Here is an 8081-nt window from a genome sequence, read left to right on the forward strand (position 1 = left end):
GGTACGATCTCCATTACTTTGATTGCAGCCAACTTCTGCTCTGGCTTGGCAACAAAAGCATGTTTAAATGCATACATCCTGCGCTCCAGGTCATAGGGTGCTGGAGCCCATCCTAGCTGCCATTGGGTGAGAGGCAGGCTATACACTGGACAGGTGGCCATTCTGTCATATGGCTAACATACAGAGATGGTCAACCATTTACACTCCCATTCACACCTATGGCCAATTTAGTTAACTTAACCTTACTAACTGCATATCACTGGGAGAAAGCCAGAGTACCTGAAGAGAACCCACAGTCAACTGGTGGGAAAGAGAAAGACTGAAGTCCCCCGACTTACCTCCCATCACCTGAGAGAGGGTAAACACCCAGCCTTTAATGATTAAAATGATGTTGAGTGCCATAATATGTGCTTTTGCTAATAGTAAATCATCTTTATTCTTAATGAAAGATAAAGAATATAATTATGATTCATATGTTGAATGAGTGCAGTTTGAGTAATGAAAATTATTCTCTGGATTTTGTGTGTGTGGACATGATCCAGCTTCACAGATTAGTGTCTGTGTGTGACTGTAGGAATGTGGAAAAGATCCCAAATGTGTCACCAACTCATCATTATATCTGATTTTGAACAAAAGTAATGCTAATATGTCTTGTAATTGTTGAACATAGAATCATAATTACTACTACTAATGTGATCTTGCTGATAGTTAATCACATATAATTGCTTAATACTGGAATATAATCAGGTAGAAAGTTAAACAGTATAATGAATAAGAAACTATAGTAATGATTTTAAGACAGGCCTCTCACTGACAGTCTGTGGAGATGGCCTTGGAGGCTGTGTGTGATTGGTGGCGACACTAAGGAGCTAAGAATGTCTGACTTTGAAATGCATGGTTTAATTTAAAAAATCGTATTGACTATATTGTAATTGACAAAGACAGTTTGTCAGCGTTTTGAAGAAAAAAGTAAGAAAAAGTATTCATCTGCATTTGAATTAAAAGGGATTATGCTGAGAAGTGAATAAACTGAATGAAACATGAAGTAACATATATTCATGCATGACTAAGTGTTCATATGTGATTGAATTATTGACAAGTCATGTTAAAGTACAGCATAGAAAAGAAGAAAATGTGAAGATTTTAAAATTTCAAATTTACACTTTGTTTTAAATCATAAATGGTGAAACTGAAATGATGATGAGGTGTGACTGGATATGAGGTGATTGTAAATCAATCCAGACAGGAGAGAGGGGGGGGGGGGGGGGGGGGGATTAGGAATTATTCTGTAGTAGTGACACTACAGGAGCAACCAATGCCCACTAATTGAATTTAGGATTTTTGACTTTTTCCCTCTCTCTCTCCATTGTTTCTGATTGGAAACAAGAACTGGGCTCCTCTCCTGTTGGATTATATCCACACAGAGATAGGCGCATCGTAGCCATGGCGTGCCCATTTCTGCTTTCCGCTCTCCTCTTAAAGATCAAAACAAAGTCAGCATTAGCTCCGAGTAGGTTGGTTGGATTAGTATAATTCAAATTATTTGATTGCTTGAATATTTGATTATGCTTTTGATTTGCTCCTGCTAAACTGTGTCAATAAAATATCCTGCATTCAAATAGTTTCTTTTTTTAGAGTAAATTCTCGACCATCTCACACTTCTGTTTAATCCGTTTTCAGTCTGACATTCATTCAGCTGTGTGAAAACTGTAACTTTAATCTCAGCCAAACTGATTTACTCAGGAACAAATAAAACACTGAACACAAAACACTGAGAACCTTCTTGCTGTGATGCCACAGTACTACACAGTACAGCTGTGTAGCACTGTATTTTATACTTTATATGCTTTTTGTTAAAAAATTGGATTTAAAAAATGTACATTTGTAGTTTGCTGAACTTGTTTTGGAAATTTCACAAATTTTAGCTCCAGGAGTCATCGTGGACATGCAGGAACAGTGAAATGTGAAAAGTGTGTGTGATAGGAAACGATAGGATCAATATCAGTTGAGTCTTCAGCTATGAACGTTCATATTGAGTTTCAGCTTGTTGTATACTTGTCAAACCCAAAGAGCAATGCTGGGGAGGAAATACGTATCCAATATGAAGAACTTCAGTGGCCCCTTGAGGCTGGGGCCCAAATCTTTACCCATTCAAAATGTGAAATACATAACAATAAAAAATATGTTTAGAAAATTATCTAGGTAGATGGGTAAATAGTTCCCCCTCTTTTTTATGTTATACATTCAAATGATATTAAGGCTTCATATTGGAAGTGATGGCAGCTTTTATTGATGGGTGTCAGGCAGGCCTTATGGAGGCATTATGTCTGTCTACTGGATGTTTTGTGCTGATTTAGACATCATATCATGCGTTGTGCAACACAGCCTTTGAGGCACGTCGGTCATCATGCACCTCTCAATTTTTGTAACATGGTGCGTTGTGCTGTGGCCACCGCAGCTGGCATGAAAACACAAGTGTACAATCCTGTTGGTTTTTGTTACCATTTCAATTATACAACACAGACTCCAGTGCAGAAGCTTAGGTGTTGGAACAGCTGGAAAACTTGAGTTTGTGGAAAACATTTTGCAACAAAACAAAGTCTTGCTTTCTGGTTTTGTCTTTTCTGCTTGTGTAGAAAAGGTTTAGTAAAGTTTATTTATTAAGCACTTTTCACAGACAAGTGGTCATAAAGCACTGTACACAAAAGGCTACAAAAATGATTAATTAACTAAATAAAGACAGTAAAATAAGCATGTAAGTTTAAGTAAATATTAATTCAATATAACATTCTCAACAGCAAGCCTTTTGTTTTAGCTGCTTTTAAAAGAATCCACAGAGTCAACTAAATGTTGTTGTGGTAGTGACGGTTCCACAGACACGGTGCCACAGACTGAAAGGCATCGTCCCCCTGAGTCGTGTACGGGAACAACTAACAAAGTCAACGAGCGAGCAGCACTGTATTATGCAAGAAGCTGAGACGCTTATGTGGAGATACTGTCTGAGTGGCGACACCTATCGCTCAGGAGAGTACTGCAGCAGCTGCCTGCAGCTTAACATGCGACTGTGAGATGAGGCTTTGACAGTGAGTGAAATGATTATTGCTGCAGGTGTTCTGGGGCTTTACTCATTGAAGTAACTGTAATTTACTTTGTATCAGAGTTTGATGTTGGTGGAATTTAGCTGATTATTTACCAAATCAAATTCAAATTCAAATTTTATTTGTCACGTACACAGTCATACACAGTACGATATGTAGTGAAATGCTTGGACAACTGCTCGTGACCTAAAGAAAACAAAAAGGAAAAGGCTATGAATAAGATAGGAAATAAATATGAAAAATTAAAAAGGGTAAATTTAACTAGGAAGGAATAAAATATAAATTAAGGTTAAAAATGAAATAACTGTACAACACAAATTAGAATGAAGGGTAAATTTAACTGGGAAGAATAAGATAAATATATAAATTAAAGTTGAAAATAAAATAACTGTACAACAAAATACACAATATACAATATAGAACTATATAAGAATGTATGAAGAAATCTAAATATAAATAAATATATACACAATAACAGCAGCTGTACAAGTATTAACCGGAAATGAAGAATATAGTGACCAGTGTTGTGCAAAAACAAAGTCCAGAAAGTCCAGTGTGTGTAAGAACTGTATGTGTGGGTCAGTACTGTGTGGTGGTGTGATTGAGAGACCGTATCGCCTGCGGGAAGAAGCTCCTCCTCAGTCTCTCTGTGTTGGTCTTCAGGGAGCGGAATCGCTTTCCTGACCTCAACAGAGAGAACAGTCTGTTGTTGGGATGGCTGAGGTCCTTCACGATCTTCCTGGCCTTGGTCCAGCACCGCCTGCTGTAGATTGAGTGCAGGTCAGGGAGCTCGGAGCGGATGGTGCACTCAGCTGACCGCACAACCCTCTGTAGAGCTCGTCTGTCCTGCATGGTGCTGTTCCCGAACCAGGTTAAGATGTTTCCCGCCAGGATGCTCTCTATGGTGCACGAGTAAAAGTTCCTGAGCACCTTGGAGGGCAGTTGGAAGTCTCTCAAGCGTCTGAGGTGGTAGAGACGCTGTCGGGCCTTTTTCACCACGGTGTTGATGTGACAGGACCATGACAGGTCCTGCGTGATGTGAACTCCGAGGTATTTGAAGCTGTCCACTCTCTCCACTGGGCACTCGTTGATGACGGGGGTCTGGTAGTTCCTCTCCTGCTTTGTGCTGAAGTCCACTATCAGCTCCTTTGTCTTACTGACGTTTAGAAGGAGGTTGTTCCTCTGGCACCAGTTCTCCAGATTCCTAATCTCCTTCAGGTAGGCCGTCTCGTTGTTATCAGAGATCAGGCCCACCACGACGGTGTCGTCAGCAAACTTGATGATGGTGGTGGAGCTGGTAGTGGCCACACAGTCTTATGTGTACAAAGAGTACAGCAGGGGGCTCAGAACACACCCCTGGGTGGCTCCAGTGCTGAGAGTGGTGGAGGCTGAGACATGTCCGCCCATCCTTACTGCCTGTGGTCTGCCAGTTAGGAAGTTGGAGATCCACTGACACATAGATGAGCTGAGTCCCAGATACTCCAGCTTGGTGGTGAGTGTGGAGGGAATTATGGTGTTAAATGCAGAGCTGTAGTCTATGAAGAGCATTTTAACATAATTCCCCCTTCTAGTGTCCAAGTGAGTGAGTGATGTGTGGAGGAGATGAGAGATGGCATCGTCTGTGGAACGATTTGGACGGTAAGCGAACTGTAGTGGGTCCAGTGTGTCTGGTAGTGAAGAAATGATGAAGTCTCTGACCAGGCGTTCAAAGCACTTCATCACTACTGAGGTGAGGGCTACAGGGCGATAGTCATTGAGAGAAGCAGGGTGGGGTTTCTTCGGGACAGGAACAATGATGGACTCTTTGAAGCATGTGGGGATCACAGACTGAGATAAAGAGATGTTGAATATCTCAGTGAACACAGGAGCTAGCTGGTATGCGCAGTCTCTTAGGATACGACCTGGGATGCCGTCTGGTCCTGCTGCTTTCCTGGTGTTCACTCTCTTGAAGGCTCTCCTTACTTCATGCTCGGAGATGACGAGCACGTTTCCGGTGCTGGCAGTATCTTCCTGTCTGCAGCCGTTAGCGCCGCTAACACTAGCATTGTTGGAGACCTTAGCTGCAGCCTCGAAGCGAGCATAGAAAGTGTTCAGCTCGTCTGCCAGAGTCACGGCCGCGTTCGTCATACCGGTTGTTGGTGCTTTATAGTCCGTTATTGTCCTTAGTCCCCGCCACAGGCTCCTAGAGTCACTCTGTTGGAGTTGTGACCCTAGTTTCCTCCCGTAGCGCTGCTTCGCCTCTTTCACCGCCCTCCGCACGTTATATGACGCGGCTTTGTACGGGTCCATGTCCCCCGTCATGAGTCCCGTGTTGTAGGCAGCGGTGCGGGATCTCAGAGCGTCGCGGATGGTTTTATCCACCCACGGCTTCTGGTTGGGAAACGTTGTGATAGTCTTTGTTTTACCAATATGGTAAAACTTTAGTTGTTTAGTTCACTTACTAAATACTCAACCGTGTTCCTTAAAAAGTAAATTTTCTTAGAGTTAGTGGAGGAAATAAAAAGAAATACTAGACTTCAAATTTAACTAGTGGATACATATTTGCTTATGTTAGAATTTATTTTCATCTTTAAGGCTTATAACCCCCCATTATTGTATATTGTATAATTTCCACACACATTTCTGTTTTATCCTTTACTGCACACAGATATGTAGAATAGTTTTGGATTTACAGCCTCTGATACCAGCAATAGCAAAGACTCAGGTAACATCCCAGAAAGACGATAAATCCCCCTGACACTTAGTAGCATACACTATTTGTACCAAAGACTTTATCCTTAGTGTGGACCAGTTTTTGGCATGTTTTGGGGTTTGAAAGCCCCAAAGGTTTGTAAGAAATTACAGGCTAGTCCCAACATCAGCAACAGGATCAGCACCGATTCAAGTGAGTCTGCTCTTGGAACTGTCTTCATTTCATATATTTAACATACAAGGGCCAGTACTAACGGGCAGAAACATGGATGTGCCATGGGTTCCCCAGTTTTACCTACTGACACCAATTTGTATATAGAGGAAGTGAAAAAGAGCGCTCTGTTATCCTAGCCTGGAACACCACCAAGTCATCAGTTCAGGTATATGGATATATTGAAAAGAAAATGCAGATGGCATAAGTGAAGTAGAACAATAGTAAAAATCCACAGGAATTCAGATTTTTAACAATGGCAAAGACTTTTGGTCAAAATTAAATCTCAAGAGGTGCCACAATTCACTGATCACATTAACCTGGTTAAAAAACAAATCAAGTTTACCAACGGGGACATGCTAGACTTCTTTGATAGTGAGATTTTCATTAGTAATAGGGGACAATTAAAAGTTGATGTGTACCTTAAACCAGCGTTAAAATGTGCCCAACCCCCAGTACAGAGTAACATATGCTTTTACGTGCCAGGAGAAATGCATGATCTATCATTCGGGAAAGCAAACAACATGAGCCTAAACAAATGTCACAAAACAGACGAACAAGAAGAGAGAACGCCATTTATGTAAAACGGGAAAGAGCATTTCTGAACAGAGGACAATGCTGTGATTGCAGCTGCATCAGTACACTCAAGTAATATCCCAGTTCATTCAAAGTGCTTTATACAGCATGCCTCATTCACCCACTCACACCATTTAATACAAGCACTTTTGTATTAAGTACAAGCACTTTTTTGCTTAAAAGCTTTCTGTCTAACATTCACAAACAATGGGGGAGGTGATCGAAGCCCTTTGGGTGTCTACCCTCCCTCTTTTGATTAAAAACTGGGAGCTTGAGTAGCTTTGCAGGCCTGGTCCTACCAGCCACACCCGTTAAGGACAGCTGACCTCTAGATCTGTGTACCTGGTAACTGATTGGGTTGAATTTAATGGCTTGGACCAAGCCCCAAGGGTCTGTTACTTTTAAACTGCTGGAGTGAGAGCTGTTCATATTAATGTAGATTAATACTCAAGTTTTTATCTTTACTGCTTCACAAAGGAAATGTCAACAGTTTACACTTTAATTGCAGAGTATTTTATTAAAGGAGTTTAGCAGGAGCAGAGCAAAAGCAGAATCAAATTTAAAAAAAAAAAAAATCAAAACCTGAAATTATACTTACCTAATTAACCTACTCTGAGATATTCTACCCTCTACATTGATGGGGAGGAGGTTAGAAAGGTTAGAAAGCTTTAAGTTCCTCAGAGTCCACATCTCGGCAACCTTACCTCGTCCACAAACATTTCCCACCAGGTAGGGAAAGCACAACAAAAGCTGTACTTTCTCAGGAAGCTGCGTCCGGCCCAATTACCCCAGAGACTGCTAGTAAACTTCTACCGCTCCACCATCGAGAGCCTGACTTACTGCTGCACACTCTGATTCAACTGCTGCGCCGCGGAGGACAAGAGGAAACTGCAGCGGGTGGTGAGGGCAGCAGAGCGGGCAACTGGCACCTCACTAACCCCCCTCAGAGACATTTATACTGGCAGACTTCAGCAGAAAGCCAGCATCATCATCAAGGACCCCTCGCACCCTGGACACTCACTTTCCCCCCTTCCCTCTGGTAAATGCTACAAGTCCATCATCTCAAAGACAAACAGACTCAATAGAAGTTTTTACCCACAGGCTATCAAACATGCCCTACCTCCACCCTGATTGGAGGATAACTGCACTGCCAACACTCATGGACATTACACCTTATTTATAGACAGTATTTTTATTTTTACTATATTGCAACCAACATTCCTACATTTTTAAACTGTAATTATTATAGTAGCAACAGCACCCCCACCCCACTCGATGTGCAACAGCAGCATCCCCCCCTACGCACACACAGATGTATGTGTGTAGATGTATGTATAACTTGTACATATCTTTCTTGTGTAAATGTAAATTTGTCTGTGTTACTGTGTAAATACTTACGCTATTGTGTACTTCACACACATGGAACAATGCCAAACTGCCTTTCATTGTTCTTGTAACAGTGACAATAAAGACCTATTCTATTCCATTCTATGCTATAATGCTTA

The sequence above is a fragment of the Simochromis diagramma genome, unplaced genomic scaffold (genome assembly GCF_900408965.1).
Source record: "Simochromis diagramma unplaced genomic scaffold, fSimDia1.1 OVJJ01000466.1, whole genome shotgun sequence".
Lineage (NCBI taxonomy): Eukaryota > Metazoa > Chordata > Actinopteri > Cichliformes > Cichlidae > Simochromis > Simochromis diagramma.